The sequence below is a fragment of the Catharus ustulatus genome, chromosome 7, assembly GCF_009819885.2.
Source record: "Catharus ustulatus isolate bCatUst1 chromosome 7, bCatUst1.pri.v2, whole genome shotgun sequence".
NCBI lineage: Eukaryota > Metazoa > Chordata > Aves > Passeriformes > Turdidae > Catharus > Catharus ustulatus.
In genome coordinates, this window is record NC_046227.1 from 7,624,315 (window position 1) to 7,645,672 (window position 21,358).

Below are 21,358 nucleotides of genomic sequence, written 5' to 3' on the forward strand. Positions count from 1 at the left end.
ATCATTTCTGATTGAGTGTTCACTGAATGTTATACAAGTGCATTGGATTATATAGACGAAATCATCATCTCTGCTATTTTTTCTGCTGGTAATCAATTGGGTTTGGGTGATATTTCAGCTATGACAAGAGGCAAAGAAAACATGGAAAACATACTTTGAAATTTGAAAAGCAATGCTTGCTATATCTCTCTGGGATTTCTATCATGGAAGAACATGTGCTCTGTACAGTATGGCACAGAGTGAAGCCAGTGTGTGTCTGGATTGCTGCTGTATGGGATGTCAGGGGAGGCTGCATTGTGTGCATACAGTGAGGTCAGCCTGTCCTCAGTGCACAGTGTGTGACTGCTCAGTGCAGATAAACCATGCAGTTTGTGCACTGCAGGTCAGACATGTCCCATCCGCACCAGAGTCACTGCACACAGTGACACAGTGTGTGCACCTCAGTGCAGAGTGTGTGACTGCACAGTGCAGATAAACCATGCAGTTTGTGCACTGCAGGTCAGACATGTCCCATCCAAGCAGAGTCACTGCACACAGTGACACAGTGTGTGCACCTCAGTGCAGAGTGTGTGACTGCTCAGTGCAGATAAACCATGCAGTTTGTGCACTGCAGGTCAGACATGTCCCATCCACACCAGAGTCACTGCACACAGTGACACAGTGTGTGCACCTCAGTGCAGAGTGTGTGACTGCTCAGTGCAGATAAACCATGCAGTTTGTGCACTGCAGGTCAGACATGTCCCATCCAAGCAGAGTCACTGCACACAGTGACACAGGGGACTTGCTGCCTGCAGGTACCAGCCAGAATTCCTTCCATCCAAAGACATGTATGTTATATCCTTTTCTAGCAATTTCCCTGCCAAATGTCCAGAGACCGTAGACATACAGCTAAAAGGCCATAGCTGATTTGTGAGGCATTTCCAAAAGCAGGGGAGTTGCTTTAAATTGAAATAAATTCACATATTTTTCTCCTGAATTTGCCACACTTTGCTAATGATCTTCCCAATATGCTTATTAAAGTAAGTCTGTGCTCAGGATTTTTTCCCTTACAATAATGATGTCCAACATAATACAGTAGCTTAAGCACTTTGATTTTTATGTCTAAGATGCTGCTAAAAAAATACCTCAAATATTTTTATTAATACTCCACTAAATCCAAATTTTATTAGATTGCTTTGTGAAGCCCTTGTAAATATATTTTTAAAGATGCAGGTCTTTTTTCAGGTTGACTGGCTCACCAGAGTCTTTCCAAAACATTTACAGATTTCTGATGCATTTAGGGAGGAGTTTAATAGCTGGAAGTTGTACAAGAGGAGTTACCAGTTTTACTTGGTACACCCTCCATTCAGCAGTCTTGCAGCAACAATTTACACAATGGCACAGCACAGCAGCCATGGATTTGAGACCAGGCCTGACTAATGGTCACTGGCAGAATGAACATGGAGATTAAAAAGTGGGATTTGAATTAACAAGATATATATTTATGTTGTAGTCTTCCCAGCTAAAGTTTATTTCAGTGGATAAATTCCATATGCTTTCTTAAAAAATATTACTAATGTAATTTCTCTAGTTATTATTTGAATGAAGAAATATAAATACTAAATTAGTTTTTGGATTTTTAAAGTTTCTGATTAAAATATAAAAATTATTTAATTCAAAAGACATTATTCAAAGTATTTCTAATAAGACCACTGTCTAGAACAAAAACTTATATTTAGTTTTTCTGGCAACAAGGGCAACAATTAAACTATAAGATGTAAACAACTGAAAATATTTTCATTATTGGTAAGTGCATAACTATGATGTCAGTAATAGTCAAAGATACACTTCCAGGAAAGACACAGATTGAAAAATAAGAGAGGATACATTTTGGCTTTAAACAACTGCCCACATCAGTGGCAAATTCTTTAAGCACTGTGCTTGTAATAGAGCTGCTGAATGTAGAACAATAGCAATTTTACCAAATAATACTCACAATTGTCATCATGGTTTAACCAAAGAGACATGAATCATAGTGAGAGACCTCATGCACACTTGGATCTTTCACTCAGCCAACAGGTTTCATGAAATTTAATTATCATGCTGTTGCCATTCTTCATTAAGACACACCTCTTGGTGGGCAAAGTGGTTTTTTATTCATTTAGCTCACATGAGACCTAGCAAAACTGGAAAGAATATATATAATCTGTGCCTTTTGAAGGGTGACAGTCAGAAGCCTTTACAGCACTGCCCCCTGCTATGACTTAGGCATGGGAAGCTGTGGCTCTGCTGCTCATAAAAACCCCACACATTCAACTCTCAGAACTGCCATCTCTGTATCAACTGACACTCCAAGTTTGCAATGCTCTTGCACAGGGAAACAGGCAGAGATGGGGTAGAAAAGTCTCTCAGATTTTACTCCAGACCTGTTCATGTGACTTACATGTCAGCAGTTTGAACATCTATACTTACTAATGGTCATTAATTAAACATCTGCTCCCTCCCACTTATCGCTAAGATCCACAGTGGGATGCTCTTACAGCATTTGTTTCATTCAGACTTCGAAGTGACACCTCCTGTCTCTCAGGGCTAGGTGACAGATCAGTCATTTTAACCTGAAACAATGATTATTTTCAGGACCAGAGCTAGGCTCCTGTGACAAACTCTTGTGAGAAAATCCAGAACCTCTAGCAAATTCACAATTGACAGGGTTTTTTGAGAAGCTAGGATAATCTAGCTTATCCACAACTCCAGTTCAAGGAGCTGAACCAGCTCTGTGTTTACCTAAGCAAGCTAAACGTTTGTAACTGATAAGCAATAGCCTGACTAGTGACCAAAACAACTTCAAATCATGTTACATGTTATGCCATATGTTATAGGACAACTGGTTTCAAGAAGAGACTCCTTTTGTCCAATCTTTCTCAGTCATAAGAAAACACTGTACCCTAAACTCAATTAAAGAAAACATCTTGTGCCAAATGAGAAAAAAGTAATTAAAAGAAAAGAAGACACGACATCTACTTAGGGACAAGTGGATGTTTTGCACCCAAATATCAAGAGTAAAATTTCTGCAAACTGCCTATACCATACTGCACATTTGTTCTCAAGAGAGGAAATTATTTACTTGAACTGGAACACTGTGCTGAGGAAGAGACCTAAATGAGTCTGAAGGGTAAGATAACAACCTATCTTCAATTTAAGATCATTTGGTTTGTTTTCTTCATTAGAACTTACTGCAGTTTGTCTCCTATTGGGTGTCATTGTTCTGTGACTAAACAATGCAAGAATGCTTAATAAACAGTATTTTGTTTCCTGTGTGTATTTTAGTATAAAAGATGAAAAAACTGGGATTTGTTATTTTTCCCACAGCCTTCTAATACCTATAAATTTTTCCTTTGTTCCTTAATTCATTGTTAAGAAATTTTGATACGTACAATAAAATCAAATATAAAAGCAATTCAGACAGTATTTTTGTCCCTTAAAAAAAACAACTATTAAAAGTAAAAGGTATCCCTGTTTTAAATAACCCCTGTTGGAGGTTATGGTTGACCTCTTTAAGACAGTCATGTTTTGATATCCCTGTTCACCTTTCTGCAAATGTTTTATTCTGATTCTATGCCAAGAAAATACTTAAAATCACATTTTTAACTTCAGACACATGTTTAGTATCCCTTGATTTTAGTGAAACAAATAAAAACATTTCTAGATTTAAGACAATGTTGAAAAACTTCTTGGAATAGAGGTGAATCAGGGAATACAAATTCCTTTTGACCTGCCACTAGCTTGAACTGAACAAGCTGTTGTATCAGTGATCCCACAGCAGGAAAAGGGAAAAGCTTCAGTTGCTCTATCAATTTCTGCTTCTGGGTGTCTCCAGAACAGTCTTTATAAAAACATGTTTGTCTTTGAACACCAAGATACAGTTATGTTCAAACCAGCCACAACTTGAAAGCAATTTTTGGGAAGGCAAAGCATGAAGTACAAGATGTACTTAGAATCACGTGATGAAGTAAGCATATGCCAGCAAATAAAATCATTGATTTCAACTGTTCTGTGGTTACACAAATAACATGCACCTCAACAGCCCTCAATTGTGTAGCCATCCATCTTGCTGGTAGAGCCCTTCACCCATTTACAGCACCCTGTGTGAACAGGGCTCTGCACACTGAGCCAAATAGATCTTTAGAAAAGCCTGCAGAGGTGAGTTTGACACAGTTTTGAGTACAAGAAAAACCTCATACTACCACTTGCCTGCATTTGATGTTAGACAGTGATTAACTAAGTTGCCATATCTTATTAAGAATAATAAGTCAGTCTTTTTCCCTTTGCAATGTCATTATCATAACCCTTTGGTGTTAGTGCTATATTGATTATTTACAATAATAATAACATAATGATCTAGTAATTAGTCATAATTGTACACTTCAATTCTCATAAATCCTAACCTTAGCTTTCAAAGAACAGTTTACCCATCAGACTCAATCAGATACCTTCTTGTCACTGATGGTATATGCCTCCACTAACACAGCAAACTTCAACTTGTTTCAACTTGTTTCAGCCAGGGAAAGCTGTTCCCATAGAAAGCTTTGCCCATCTTCAGGTTATTTTCTTTAAGGGTGGCAAGCATAATAACCAATTTTAAAATTAAAAAAAAAAAAGCAAAACAAAACAAAACTTGAAAATTTAAGTTTGTTCTGAAGTTTCTTTTATAAGGGCTCTAATAGCAACATTCATATTAATATTGTTTTGTTGATTTTCTCACTAATCTGAAGTGAAAGTTAAGATACTACCTCAGAAAGCATCCTCTCTGTTTCATTAATGACACCCAGGGCCTGAATCATATTCCAGAGATATCGCCAGGGAGACCCTGCAATGTTCAAAATGGAACATGGAATCTTCTGGAAGCAGTATAATTATGTAGTGTGCTCAGGGACAGCACACAGACTCCTCTGCCTTGGAAAGTTTTTCAAAGCCTTTGGCCCTAGAGATGGTCTTAGCCCTCAGTTTCAGCTCTGTGCAAACACTGTTCTGTCAGAGCTGGAAACGTGGCTTACCTGTTTCTGCAGAGCTCTTATTTTTTGAAATATCTTAAGTACAAATCTACTCAGTACCTTTAATCAGCTAACAAGAAAACACAAACGTGACTGATAGCTTGCTGTTATCTAATATTTCTCCACCCTATTATTATGGCTAGCACTCCCAAATGGATGAAATGATCATTAATAAATTAAGGGAACTGATATGGAAAGCAACATCATGAAGTTCTGGTCATATGAAACCTGGCACGTGAGTCTTGAGGTAACAAGAATCCTTTCCTGACACATTAATGTCAGGGAAAAGGGAAAATATTTTCTAACAACTTATAACAACTATGAGAAGGAAAAAAATCTGAAGAAGACTGCGTATTACTGGAACTGCAAAGAACACATGTATAATAACTAAATTCTTAAACTACACCCCATGGGTTCACACACAGAAAATGTAAAATCAAAGGATTTCAAATTGTCTCAATACAGTACATTGATTTTTTTTTTTCTGACCTCAGCTGAGGCTGAGGGAGGGCTCTTGCTTCACTGCAGAAGAGGTTGACTTAAGTTGCTTTTCAAGGTAAATTTCAAGTAGCCTTTTAAATCTATGGGCTGCTCACTAATTATGCCTTCAGTCCTTTAAAACATATAACTGCCCATTACTGTATTCAGTAGAAATACTCAAACATTAATTATGCACGTGCTTCCAAGTGTTTTCAGGATGAGAATCCATGCCAAAGTCAATTAAGTATAGGGCTCCAAGGTGGTTGGGAAATTATAAAGGATAAACAGGCAGAGGATGTTTCTTAAGTGAAGGTGCAATTCTGGATGTCAGACATGGTCAGAAGCATTGTTGTGATGTGTTTAACCTTGCGAACAAACATAAGAGTTGTTCTAACCTATAATTATGAGAGACAACGTTGTCACAATTAAACCTCTAACTAATGTCTATTTACACAATATTCACATCCATCCTGGGGAGCACAGGTTTTTCATTTGTGAATTCCTTTCTTCTGTAGTCTTTCTATTTTGACCACATTCTTATTGCCAGCAATCGATTTCATCCCTCCCCTTGCAAAACAAGTGTTTTGTTTATGCTTTGTCTGTAACAAGTTTCAAGACAGTGATTAATTTAGATTAAAAACTTCACAGTGACTACATGTTATGTAGGGTCAAAATAAGTTGCCAAACATAGGCATCTAGCTCAAGAGACCCTGTGAAAGTAAAACACCCAAATGGCAACTACAACATAGGTCCTGTAGGAGACCTGAGCTCTCCAGGTATATTGAGTGGCAGACAGGATAACTTCTATAATCTCAGATGGTAGTAGATGTCTAAATTTAGAAAAACAGATCAAATTCCTACTCTATAATAACCTTACTCAGGCTGTGTATCTTTAGGACAGTATGTGTTGTATTAGAATGGCAAATTTTTGTCTTTTTCAGAGTACTTTGCCAATCTTTCTATGCTGAGACTCAGCAGCACTTCTGCATTAGGTTTTACACACACATTTCTGCACTAGGTTTTACACACACACTTCTGCCCTAGGTTTTACAGCAACACCTGGGAAGAACAGGTTCAGGGAGATTGAGAGCCACCTTCAGTTTTCCCGAATTTACTTCAGCTTTTGTGTCCAGTATTTTCCACTGGAAAACCCTACACACAACCAATTGAAACACTATCATTTAGTTGCAATTTGTATGGTCTGAGTTTGGCCAGCTTTCTCCGGGATGATCCCTTGGAGCCAGGAGAACCTTTGGAGGGAATTTTAGTGGGGAACCTGACTGTTTTTCAGGAGGCAGTCTGAGAGGTGAAAATGAGCTCTCTATAATATATAAGCTTCTGCTCTTGTAGTGAATTGTAGTTGCAACCAGATAAGGTACTGACTAGGAAGGTGAGAATCATCTTAAATTGCCCTAGGAAACATGCCTGTCTTCACAATCCTTATTCCTTAGATAGTTAAATACATGGATATAGGCTGTGGGAATCACTGTTTGGCTTAAAATAGTTCAGATCCTTAACATTTTGTACAGGAACCTAGACTTAGAGATTTATAGGAAACCATCAAAATAAGTATTTCATCAACTGATTCAAGACAGGAGATCGATTCTTGTGATTTTTTAGGTACAGCCATTTAATTAGAAAAATTACATCATTATGCTCTGGTATGTCAAATTAACAAATGTAAGATTCAGTCAATTCAAGATTTATTACTTTCTCTAAAATGCACAGTCTAAGAATAGGACATAAGGGGACAAGAAGGCTGCACGTTTACTTAAGTAGGAAGGATGAAGGAAGAAAGAAAAATGAAAACTGTACCTGCCAATTTGCACATGATCTGATCTCCAGTGAGGCCTGCAGGAAGCAGAAGGCAGATGGGAAGAAAGTAAGCAAAACAAAAAATTCAAGTCTTTGGCACACAAGAAGAAAGACTGAGAAAGAGACTAAATCCAGCGACTGACCAAGAGAGAGGGTGCCGGGCCCTTCTGGATTTTGATCTTAGATTCCGTGCTGACTCACCATGTGGCCGCCAACCGATGGCTCCACCTTCATGTTTCAGTTTCTCATAAGCAGGCTGGTATTTATCTATTAGCCTTATGGACTGTTGTAAAGATAATTAATAAATGTTTGGAAAGTACTTTGAAGATGAAAGGCCAAATTCACAGTAGGAGGCCATTGAACTGATTTGTTTATTCCTTTGCGGCAAAAAACTGTCTATGCTTAGAGAAAGCAAGCAAGAAATCACCATTTGGTATTGCCATCTACTCCCCTCCCTACCTATTTTCACCTATTATTATACTCAGTGTTTAGCTAATGTTTGATTCAAGTAAATCATTTGTGTACAACTATTTATCAGCTAATCATGTGCCCAACTGATTGTCAGATTGGATTCCTAGTATAAATGGTACAGACAGGATTTTCGATTATCCTATATATGACAAATATGTTTAGCTTTGGTCATCAGCTCTCTGAAGCTGGGACCATTTTTAAGGATTTTTCTACCTCAGCATCAAAGTAAACTATTGATGACAGGTGTTTGTTAAAATTTTGTATTATTAAATATATTTATCGAAATCACCACAAACTGACTTCCCCTAACGATTCCTCTGCTCAAGACTGAAGTCTTTCAGGAAGCCAAACAATCTTATCTGTTAGGCCATTAATGTTTTATGGGTGCCATAAATTGACTGCAATTTCTATCCAATTTAATATGCCTGTCTTTTCTATGAGTCTACTTAAAGTTTTGTGTGTCGGGTTTTATAGATTCAACTGTCTATAAAATCAAAACTTGACCTAATTTGGTAGTGTTGCGTAACAGAAGAAAGCTCACTTGAGAAAACTTACTAGCCACCCTGAAAAAAAGTTTATTTCTAAACCATTCAAACAAATGATTTCATAAATATTTTGAACTATATTTTTAGTTTCTTGACAATTAAGATTTGCTGCGTTTGGTGAGGTACTGCCACTGACTAAAGTATATTATCATGATCTAATATAGGAATAGAAAAGTCAGACATTCAGTGTGAATTAGTACATGAAATACCAGATATGTCACACTAAACAAGTGACTAGTCCACTTCTGTTTCTACTCTACATAATCAGTGAATAAGCCATATTTTTAATTCTAAGGAGAACTAGAAAACCTGATGAAAGGCCAAAATATGATTAAATTCTGAGATAAAATTTACTTATATAACTTCATACATTTATAGTTCAAGGCAACCCAGTGAAAAATAATTTGCCATCTCTGCAAGATGTTCAAATGGGAACACAATCAAGCACACATATAGGTTTTGTAAAAAAGACAGCAAGTTGTAGTTATTTAACAAACAGAATAACTGGCACTTTAAAAAATACAGGCTGCATTTCCCAACTATAGAAAACAATTGCTACTTTTCAAGAACAACACCTATAACATGACTTGAGAAGTTGCAGAAAGTGACATTACATCTAAACCTTCACATGTGAATAGGAAAGAAAAACAAGAATATTTTTGTGGCTTAACTGGTTTAACTGAAAGTTGGATGGAAGCACTGATAATTCACTGCTTTCTCCCTACTGATACCAAAATGAATTTATGCAGCAGTGTGCTAACCAGTAATCCCAGTAATCTTGGATTCCTTCTGCCTGGGAGGGTCTTGTTACTGATGCAGGGGACAGCTATAACACAGTCTCCTTCCAATCTTGTTCTGGCACCATGGAGTTGAGCAACAGCTACAGGGCCTGACTAGGGAAATAGGGTACACACTCAGAAAGCTCATGGTAAGATTTATGCTGCCAAACCTACTGGTACCAATGCTGAACTCACGCTGCACAAGCTACCAACTCCAGGAAAAGCACATCAATATCTTGTCGTATTTTCCTTTAAGTTTTATCAGCAGCTCAGTGTCTGCAGAGTGAGAATCCACTGGTCAGCCTACTTTTTGTTTCTATAACAAGGGTTTTTTGTGTCTTTCCAAACAAGTGTATGTTTTGTCTTAATTTCCTATGCTATAAAAAGAGAGAGATTTTTCTAAAGTCTTCTAAAATTTGCGGGTGAAGTGTCCTGCACAGTAAATTCAGAGCGCTGTCATATGCAGGCATGTCTAATTTTATGTCCTCCAATGTCAGTCAAGTATTCTGAAAACTTAAAATTTAAGATAGTATTCAATTAGCTTACTAATTAGTTTCACCACATGCACACTTCATAAAATTTAACTCTGCAGAGAGGCCAGGGAGCAGGAGACTGGGAACAGGGATGTTATGGTGAGCACGGTGATATTAAATTAATGACCATTACAAGCAGATGTTGTTGGCTTACAACACCTGTTGTTGGCTATTTGTTGAGAATTAGTTTTATGGGAAATATGTAATTCAGTTTACAGATCTACTGTATTAAAAATGAGCTCCTCCCCCAATGGTACCAGTCAGGATGCTGAGCCCTTCCTAAAATCCAAGCCACAAAAAAGTTTGCAGGCAGTTTGGGCAGTTTGCAGGATTGACATGTCATGATTCGTCACACTGTTAAAACCTAAAACATATGTTTGCACACTGTCCACATTACTGGGTGCTCCTCAGGACACAAAGCACATGGACAAAGTATTGGGGCCACCACTGTATTTTTCCTGACCTACTTGGTTACACAGCAACCAAAAACTACTGACCACCTAATATCCAGTATGTCTGACCTTATTGTAGTTCCTCAAGGAAAGAAGATCCTTGTGTAATGAGTAAAGAGGTGCTAAGTTTAGTCAGAATCACTTTCCCTGAAGGTTCTTCAGAGGCTTCTCCCCACTGCATGCCTTGCAGGTGTTTGCTGCATGCTTTCTGATATGCAACAGCTTTTAGGTGGGCAATCTGCACAGGAAATGTGGGATGAAATGCAGCTGCTATAGCAGTGACTGTGCAGCCATACTGCAAAGCTCATAGCTGCAGGATCAGTGGGGACAACAGGGAATGTGGAGTGAGTAACAGTAACATCTGAAATGCAAGATGCAAGCCATTTATTTTAGGGATTAGAAAAACATGGAAATTAAATAATGGCTGGAGTAGAACAATGGAAGTGGCTTCATCGGCCAGGTCAAAGCAAACAGTGTGATAAAAGCATGAAAGGAAGAAAAGCAGATTAATTGATCTCAGTAGTATTGTCAGCATGGAAGAAGAAAGGAATTACATTTTAGTAGTTAAGCATGCAGAAGAAAATAAGACTTAGTGCAAATAAAATGAATATGGTACACACTGTCCTTGTTCTCTCTCTCCACTATAACTTCACAGAAGTTAAACAGAATTTTTGTTGCAGCCTTGGGACCAACTGATACGTGTAATCTTTGTACTGGAGTCTGTGGCAGATCATTAAATAAGGCAAGTGGAGTTTAGGTGGCATTCCACACAGGTCACCTCGCAGAAGCAGGAGATGTGAGCAGGCTCATTGGAAAGAAGGGTCATCCATTAATGGAAGATCTTGCTGGTAAATGTTAGCCTACATTGTGGCAGGTTTTATGGACCTTGTGAGATGCTAGAAACTCCCAAGCTTTTCTCGAGCTCAAAAAATTTCAATACCATTCATATTGGAAAGAGCTCAGAAGGTCTCTTCCCTATTCTCCTGCTCCAAGCAAAGTCAGCTATAAGATAGGTTACTCAAAGCTTTATCCAGGTCCAAGGCTGGAGACTGCAAAATCTCCCTGAACAACCTGTTCCACTGCTTCTCTGTCATCATCTGCATCTCCTTTTATCTCATCTGAGAAATTAATGCTTCCAGTTACCAAATATCACCTATATCTGTTCCTGGTTCATCCGATAGTGACACCTTAGAATTTTTTATACTGCTAAGGAAGCACAACTAGCTGAATTTTTTTTAAGCAGTTCCTACACTATGGGCTGTGGCATTGTGAGGAGAATAAGAGCCAAGGAAGATGATGCTGTGCTATAAACTTAATCCCCCACCTTTGTTCAAGAGTAATAAAGCATTAGAGGATGACCATGTTAAAAACAGTCTCACAGTTGGTATATTTAAATTCTGTAGGCTAAAAGGCTCTAGTGTAGAGCTCTAGTGTAGAAGAACTACCTGAATTCTACACAAGCTGAAAATATTCTCACTGTCATCAGAAAAAAGATTTCAGTCCCCAGGGATGTTTTATGAAAGAAAAGAAGCAGCTGTACAACCATTCCTGCCAAAATAATCAACAAAACATAACTATCAGTAATTGGAGTACATGGCTGTATATTTTGCACCCTGAGAACTGCAGGGAGTCAAAATGAGAGCAACAGCTGTGGAAGAACAGTTAAATCATAAGGGAAATAGAAAAGGACAGCAAGATACTCCATGATAAAGATTTTTATTAATTTTGACATATGTCTTTGTGCCCTCTGAGACAGAAATCAGGCTGCTCATCACATCAACAAATTAATAATCGGCAACGTCACTTGGGTACCAAACCAAACAATGATAAATGTTCTTCCCACACCTATGCACAGGGTGTGGCACTCTGATCTTTCATCAAATCTCAGTTTGCAGGAAAACAGCTTGCTAGATAAAGCTACTGCCTAGTAAGGGCCTTTCATAATGTCCACTCTAAACCTGGCCACGTTACCCAGCAAATTTCCTCCAATGAATAAACCTTCCTGTCTGAAGTTGGTATGTTTTGTATAATTCTGCAGACACTGCAGGGTGCTCAAGGACAGAATATTGGCCTGATTACACCACACTCCCTCCTCAGACATAATGCAGAATTTTCAGTCAGGATGTTGCAGCTGTTCCACTGCTGTGCACTGCAGTGTTAGGCAACAATTAAGGCCAGGAAATGGAGATTACTTCATACCTAGTGCAGAGTGGGTGATGACTTTTAAATATCCTCAGAAGTAAAGTTTTATTTTAGAATTAAACAATAAGCAAATAAACACAAGCAATGGCACTGAAGTCAAGCAGGAAGGCTGCTTAATGACTTTCAAATATGAAGAACTGAAAGTACAGTGTAACATCAAATTACAGTAACACATGGAACATAAATTAACCAGAGCTGAGTTTACCAGAATATTTCACCTCTTGGGTCATACAGAAGATGCTCCACAGGCAGGGAGAGCTGCTTGATCTAAACACACAGTACACTGATGAGAAACAAAGCATAAAGAATTAAACAATAGAATGCTGCTAAACAATTTTGCTATGCATGAGCTCTGTTCTGAAAACCAGAAATTGACAGATATATAATAAATAAACCATTGCAAAAAGACCTATTTACTAGCTACAGATATATTGCAAAATCTTACTTTTAAAGATGGACTGGTTAGAAAAAAACAAGAAAAATTAATTATGTTAATGTCTAAGCAGAAGTCCCTGTAGTTGTATCTCAGTAAAAACCCTAGTAAATGCTTCAGTGGAAGAACAATGTTCTAATGCTAAAAAGCAAATGCAACAAACCTCAGGGAATCCAGTTATTTTTAATTAGTCATGCTAATTAGCACAGTGAAAGCCTCAAAAGTAAAGATGATAACCAAAGCTTAGCATTGCCAGCTGCCTATCTTCTGATACAAGACAACTGAGACTACCCTGGCATTTGTGCAATTGCTTGAATACTGAACAGCCAGCAGTAGTTAGTACAGTGCAACACACTGTGCCTTTTTGTTGTTGCTGTTCACTTGTTAACAAGAACATTTGACCCTGCAGTATAAGATCTCAGATTCACCTAAGTTCCTGACATTCTGGCCTGCCCTACAACAGCCAGTAGTACAGAGCAAATTTCACTAGCTGTGCAAGTCACTGCTCCTTTCGCACACACAACTACAGGAGACTTAGGGGCTTAAATTAATTCCCTTCTGACAATTATTGAAGCGTGAGATTTCATTCTCCTTATTTAACTGTAATCTATGACAAAAAAATACCATTAGTGCTCAGATAACTAGTCTATTTAAAAAATTACCATTTCAAAATTAGGAATTCCTGTGGCATTACATTTCACATACCAACCATGGGGAACACAAATATTTTCAGTTCTAAATATATTCAAGCCCTACCGCTCTGTGCTTTTTCTGTTATAAAATTAAATTTAAAAGAGGCAATAATCTCTACTATTTGGATATCTCTTTCAACCATTTTTCCAGGTCTGATAGAGTTGTAAATAATTTTCCCACATGTCAAACACACAGTATCAGCGAAGTGTCAGATCAGAAAGATAAATACTGTCAACACTGTCAGCAAACATCTTGCCAATCATCTAGCAAGTATTTCCTCATTTTTGTTCTGCATAGGGCTAGATATGTAGGCAGAATGGATGGTGCAACCTGTCATTAGAGGCTCTGCTGGGAAAAGGTTGAATACTACAAACCTTCTCTTCCTCCACTCCTCCAAATCACTTCCCTATCTACGTGTTAGAACACAAAACCTTTACCCTCAGTCGCCTCAGCTTTGTCCTCAGCATCAGAATATGAGACACACTCAAACTCTGCAATGGTTAGAAACTGAATTGTTCAGTAACTAGAGTCAAATGTTCAGTTTTCTTCATCAGCTACATGCATGATGCAGCCTGGTCAAAGAAAAATACCTTCAGTTTTGAAACTCCAAAAGCAGCTTGAACACTGACTATACTGTCAAGATAATATATTGAGGTATTCATTTAATGCCGAATATGCTTGCCAAGATAAATACTAAGATATCCTGCATGGTTTTGGAGTGGAGTAGTGCCTGAAAGAAAATAGCAAACTGCAGTGGTACCAGATGTATATTTAGGTCTGATTCATTACAGGTGAAATTTCTCCCTTTGCTGTTCTGTTTGTATGAATTTTAATTTTGTCCAAATGTTAACTCACCTGAGTTTAGGTGTTAATGACTTCTGTAAACTTGAAAAAATACTATTTGAGTTATCCATGATGACCTAAAAATCCTTTTCAAAACAGCATCTGGCATCCTCAGAGTAGTATTGGTAGGCAATTTTGTATCAGTAAAGATACCAATGTGGACCGATCAGATGTGGACCAAGAACAGCATCTCTTAAGGTGTAAAGCTATTTAAAATTCTTTCTGTTCTCCTTAAGTGTTACTGCTATTATTATTATCATCATCATCATCATTATTATTTGTTTGCAGGGGTTTTTTAAGTAGCATCTAACTTCTGTATTTGTCCTTATTCGACAACATAAATACATAATTCTACAATATAAAGAAATGCTACTAACAATAAACATAACAGAATCTAGGATTATTATCTAATAGAGCAGGTTTATGTGCATATATATAAACTTGTATTTCTGTATTCACAAAGTTCCACACAGTTAAATTTATACAGATGAGACCTGACATTTGATTAAATCTAATGAAAATCCTCCAGCAGCAAGATGTTCAAGACTTTGCTGCTTAAATTCCCTGCAAGAAGAATGCAATAACCCAAACAGTTCTTCACCAGCTAAACCTTGCTCATCTTGCTTTGTAATCAGGTCATTTGATTCAAATTACCTACAAGAGGAAATCAGCAGAATTTAGCTTTGCAGGTTAGTGTTAATTTAAACAAGCAAGATGCAGATCACATATCCAAGTTCTTCTATGATAACATTATAATGACTTTATTACAGTTTAAAATACTATATACAAGACTAAACAAAAAAAAACCTCTTTACAGCTATTACTCAGAACAAAAAATGCATTTCATTTCCAGTGTCATCTCTGAACAAAATTTACCAATTTTTCAGTCATTCAAACAACATATTTTATTCCCCAAGGTGTTAGCTGTTTTATTAAGAAGATGAAGGCAGAGCAATAATGGTGAAAGCATATGGTCTGCTGGTGTCCAGTTAAGTGCATGATTGAAAATAAGCCTGGCAAAGTCTCCTGGCAACACTTAATGGAAAACACAGTAAACAAATAAGTGTAAGTTACATGAACAGTAACTGAATGTTAGAGCCTTCATTTCTTAGCCAAAAATACTTCCAATGTCTCTATGTGCAGCTGAAGAGCTGTTGCATCCATTTCAGTAGGAAACAATATATGTTAGGCTGTATACAGTGGACTTACCTAACAGAGGACTAAAAGTCAATTAAATACTTCAGATGAAAAATAAAATTTAAAAAAAGCAATTATTGTCTTCCTCTGATTTTTAAAGAAATCATGACCTCCTTCTAGTTAATACAATTTTTAATCAGATACCTTAATGTAATCTCTGCAGTAGCTGTGTAAGTAATAGGGTAAATCTGATAGTTGCAAGGACTATGAGAACTTTTCTGCAGGTGTTGGCCAAATCTCTGCTTTAATTGTGCTAATTACTGTATAAACTCCAGATCAGTTGTGACAGATTTATCACTTTAACTCTGCTTTCTATTAAGCCAAGCACAGCATGTGACACCACTGTTCAGGGGCTCAGACACAGCGGTTTTTTCCTACTTGGACAGAGAACTCAAGAACCCCTACAGTCAAATCTTAACCATACTCTAAGAGTTGCTTTAGATTTTGAATTGTCTTTTGAGCTCTGAACACTGGCCATAAGAGGATTTTGACCAATTCAGTATCTCCTGGATAATAATTTTTCAAGACTTCATTGAAGGTGGAAACAGCAGAGAAGGCATAGAAGATACAAAGAAAGTAAAAAATAGTTGCCTGTTTTCCCTTCTTTAGAGAAAACTTTTGTCCTTTTGGACTGGAATAATTCCAGAAATGTATGTTCCTTCATAACAATTTATTGTCATGCCTCTCTGTTCTGGTCTGGAGAGAATCAAATGTAGTCACATCTTGTCCATGTTGCTTGTAAATTTACCATTTTGCTAATGGCCACTCTAAATTGCCCTCCTTAATGCCATGTAAACTGATGCTGACAGGACTGTCACTTCAACCTATTGAGACATATAATCAACTTATAAGCAAAATTTGGCAAAGCTTGTTTATTCTAAATTCATTATTTTTATTTCTTACTTTCACTGCTAACCAAGGTCTCTGCTTCTCAGTAAATTTGCCAAGTTACACTGATACTATCATATTTATAACCTTGTATAAAGGTTTTAAAAGTTTGCTTTAACAGTATTAACTGAACTTACATTGTGTCTAGGCTGAGACATCAATTTCCAGGTACCTAGTTTGGAGTTGTTTTGTTTTCCAGACAGCTACTGTACTGATTTCAGAAGTGCCATATACCACTGCCTTTCTTTAAAGATATGTCAGAGTATTAAAATAAAGGATGTTACTCAAATGTTCAATGCTACAAAATTGTAAGATTTATCTAGGCTACCTCTCTCACATGTGATAATGTATGTCAGTGGCAGAAAGACCTTAATTCTATTACCTAAATTAGTGTTAAATTTAGAGCCATGGGCAAAGTTTAGATAAATATTCAACAATCAAAATACATACCAGGAATTATGCAATGATACCTCTTCCTTCCTTGTGATTATTCTTGCTCCAAATGATGAATTAACATTTTAAAAATCAGCACTGAAAATACTAGGAATGCAGACAACATTACAGTATTTTAAGTAATTTTATCACATACAAACAAGGTAAACATTCAAAGCCTACCAGTATTTTCATTGTTGGTTCTGCCTTGAAAGAGAAGGAAATCTTTTGAGGGTTATTACACTACCTAAAACATTAAATTCTTACACCTCACAGTAGTTACAGCCTGCACTTTTTTACTGCAATTTTCCTTAATTGCAACAGCTGTAGTTACTCCAAACACTGTGTTAAAGTGGGAAAGAGTATAGGATCACTGATGGTATTTCACAGGAGAGTATTAGGGGAAAACAGTTAAATCTTAGTGATGTTTAGATTTTAAATAAGATGACAATCACAGTAAAGGTTAAGGCACAGCAACTTGCAACCAGGGAATTTTTAAATTTTATGTCAAATAGAAATGTTTTGTTCTGTGATAACCCAAAATAAATGTTTAATGAACTCTTTTCTGTGACCTTTTCTGTCAGAGGTAACCTATCTGTGGAATGCTTAGTCTGCTGCTCCATGAGAACTGGATCAGAATATTTTCTTTCCAGCTACAGATATAAAGGGTCTAGGTTGCCAAGAAAGCATGAAGGTTTAAAACAGTCAACATAAAAACTGTGATGAAAGTAAAATAGATACCCATTTGCCATTCAGTGCAGTGAATATTTCTGCAATGAGTTGTTTCCTGACTGTGACTTCATAAAGCAAAACCAGCCCAATTTTAAATATGGAAATAGTAATTTAAACATGGACATACTAATGCTCAAAGGTGGAATGTGAATAAAAGCCAGGACCTCCAAGTTCTGTTCCTCACCTGCAAACTCACACAGCTTTGGCTTAGGTTTCCTCTCAGTTTTCATCAATCTCAGTCGGGCATTTTGAGTTCTGTGGACTCAAAAGCACTAAGCACACATTCATGATAAAAGGATGGTAAACAAGTATAACCCTCAAGACTGAAAATCCTACTAGGGGTTCAGTTTCTTTGTGTCCCAGGTTGTTTTTCCATGTGTGCAGGCTGATTTGTACCAAAACTTCGAGTAGAGAGAAGAAAAATAAAAACAAAACTGGAGAGGAATAAGGACAGTGGGTAATGGCATAAGTAGGAAGGCCTCAGCACACCTTAAGACAGAAAGAATGAAGTTTAGAAATAAATGAAGTCCAACAAGCTGCTTGATAACATGGCCTCTGGCATATGAGAATTTGAAAACCTTAGTGCTTTCTTTCAAGTAACTCCCATCTCCAAACCTAGAAAAACAATCTCTCTTGTGGCTCTATTTGCCCAATAGCAGGAGCTAAGTCCAGATGTATGTGACAGTGAAAAGAAAGGCACAAAAAGCACATGACAGCAACACATTTAATACAATAACCTATGCAAGATCCTAATCCAGCTGGGCATCTTAGAGCAAACACCCTTACCTTCACTGTTGCCTCAGAGAGCCTTGCAACGGTATCATGCATTTCCCCCTTTCTCCAGCCTGCTCAGACATGTTCTGTTCTGCCCAAGCTCTCACTTAGGTGTCTGTTGTGTGCCTATGGAACATGCTTTATGGGGCTGTAACCTATCTCAGCCCAAATTACCAAGTCCCTGATTCCAGGAGACCCGTATCATGGGAGCAAAAGCAGGTTGCCACTTCCATACCCTCTGCCCATCCTGCTCAGGCCTGCCTACTCCTCCAAAAAAATCTAATCTCTGGGTCTTATCTTCCAGAAAATATCAGTTGTACATAGTATTAAACACAGTACTTACTGTCATGGAGGCACTCTCAACAGGAAAGAGAAGCAAGGTCATAATTATCCCTCCAGTCTTCTGTAGACTTCCTAACTCAGCTTCCAAAAAGCAGAATTACTGGGCAGGCTGACACTTCACTCAGCATGGTTTTGGTGCAGTTCTCCTTTCCTTTTCTCATTAAGCAGAAATATTAGCACTAATCTGATTTTATATCAAGATGTTCAATCCAGGATAATCCAAATGAGGCATCTGTCTATCCAGTGTTCCTGAGCAGTTCTAAGCCTCTCCTATACCTGCTCTTTGGCGGCACCAACAGAACAGCTTCCAACAACCAGGCACCAAGCTTCCATCTTCATACTGCAAACAAAATGTTTGTTTTGTAAGACAGAGCACTAGATTTTCTAAGATCCCTGAACATTCACTGCTCAAAATGTGTACCTGGGACTCTGATCCCATACTCAAAGTAGTTACTGCAGTAAACCTGTGTATTGATTATTCAGAGCATGTGAGGGACTGCCCTGCAACAGACAAACCCAAATCTTTTAGTTCCGCATGTCTAAGTGAAACTAGCACTAACACGAACTAAGCTCTTTTGAAGTCTAACAAATCATTCTGCACTAAGGAAGAAAAAATTATGAAAATTGAAGGTCAAACTGTCTTCTCAACTACAGCAACGTAAGACCTTGAAAAGGCTCTTGAATTCATTAGAGTTACTTCAGTTTTACATTGAAGAACAGAGTGAACTTGGAAAAGTCTCTTTTTAAATCCTCTCAAATCATCAGATGAAGGACTGATGGAAATATTTTACAAACAAGCTGTTTGGTTTAGCACTTTTAGAAGCTTTGAGCTAGGCAATCAGATTGTAAAGAACTAATGAGAGACTGATGATAGTTCTCAGCTATTTTGACAACAGCCTTAAAATCCTCCATGTGAAAGTGATAAAATTTTGCTTTTAATTAGAAAATTAATAATTTTATGCTTGTGAACTAAACAATTTTTTTTGTGCAAACGAGTTCTCAGATTGCTTTAACAGTGTATCAGAAGAGCTGAAAAAACTGACTGTACTTCAAGACCATAAAAGTGCTCAGACTTCTTGTTCTACTTGCAGTGACAGGACTTTTAAAGTAGAATGATTATAGGTTTTGCAGGGTTTCTTGTGTAATTGACAACCTAGGTACTTAACCTAAGGAAACAAACCACAACTCTGCTTAGATTCCTGTGTATATATCCAGATCCCTAGCTGTGTAAGTTAACCTAACTCCCTTCAAATCCTGATGTCTCAGACAAATTAGCAGAAGGATTACCATAAATCAAACCCAACAAATTTCAACAATTTGAATTTTCTTAGACTGGTATAAATTAGTAAATTATTAAAATCTAGGTTCAACTGTGAAAATAACACAGAGATTGATGTTACATCTCAAAATCTATTTATGTGGATTATGATGATATATGTGTGTGTGTATGGATATGTCTGAAGACAAAATAACCCAGGATGTTCCAAAACAGACAAAACTCTACATAAATACAATATCCTCTGACTGTGCTCTCCTCTTTTAAATAACTCATCCATCTTACATAGCTCATCCCACGCTCTCCTTGACTGTCTCTGAGCAGCCAGCGCAGTTTCGGCTTGCTCTCTTGTGGCCAACATCAGAGCTACAATTATCCTGGTGCGATTCCCCTGTGAGGACCTCTGTGACGGGTTCTTCTGAAGCATGACAAGTTTCCTTACAGCTGAACCTCATAAACCACTCAGACTTGAACCCACAACCGATTTATGGTGGCTTAACATGTTAGCAAGCGTCAGCTGTGAGATACAGAAGCGAGCACACGCAGATTTCCAGCCCGCAGCAAAGAACACGGAAACTTTGAGGCTGCTAAGCCTCCAAGGCACTATCAGTCCTACCCTGTGACTCTCACAGCTGTAAAATCCTCCAACACAAATGTACTGCCAGCATCATGAACAGAGGTCTTCAAGATTTGACAGTGTTGCCACAAGGATGGCCTCACCTCTTCAGCGTGGTTTTAACGGCAGCCTTTTGGAGCTTGAGCTTGGTTATTTAAAGATTACTGTTTTGGCCATGCATTTGCTAACAGGTGACAGCAACTTCAAAGACTTTCTGGCATCAGTAACTACTTCTGGCTTTTAGCTGTTTCCATTACTTGTTGGGTAATTTGTGTTATTTTTTATATTTTTAAAGATGCCAGATACTGAAAAGGTGAGGGCTTTAAAAGACTGAAATATTCTTTGATACTTTATTAACTTTGTGTCAAGTATTATTAATCTCCAGAAATAGTTTTATGCCAGTAAAAAGAAAAATAGTTTAGAGTACCAGAGCTGGCACAAGTGCGCAGACACAATCAGAATGAACAGAGATATGTCACTGAATGACACTGCCCACTTAGCTGTCAGCCAGATGAGCTCTAGGTGCCCTCCCAGCCCTCAGGAATCACCAGAACTGCAGCAGCCCTGAAATGAGCTCCAATGCAGATGACATTGCTCTGCACAGAGAGTGAAAAGGTACCAGCCTTTTCCTTTGCTGAGTTGCAAACACACTGCTCTCATTGTAGGTATGACTGTTATTTCAGGAGTGATCTTGTCACAGGAATTATTTCATTTTTAAAAGGACCTATCAAAAGCCCGCTCCATATCAGCAGAAGAATCATCAGTTTGTAGTAAGACCAGAAATTAAAACCATTCTACATTTGCTATTAGTCCTCAAAACCACTA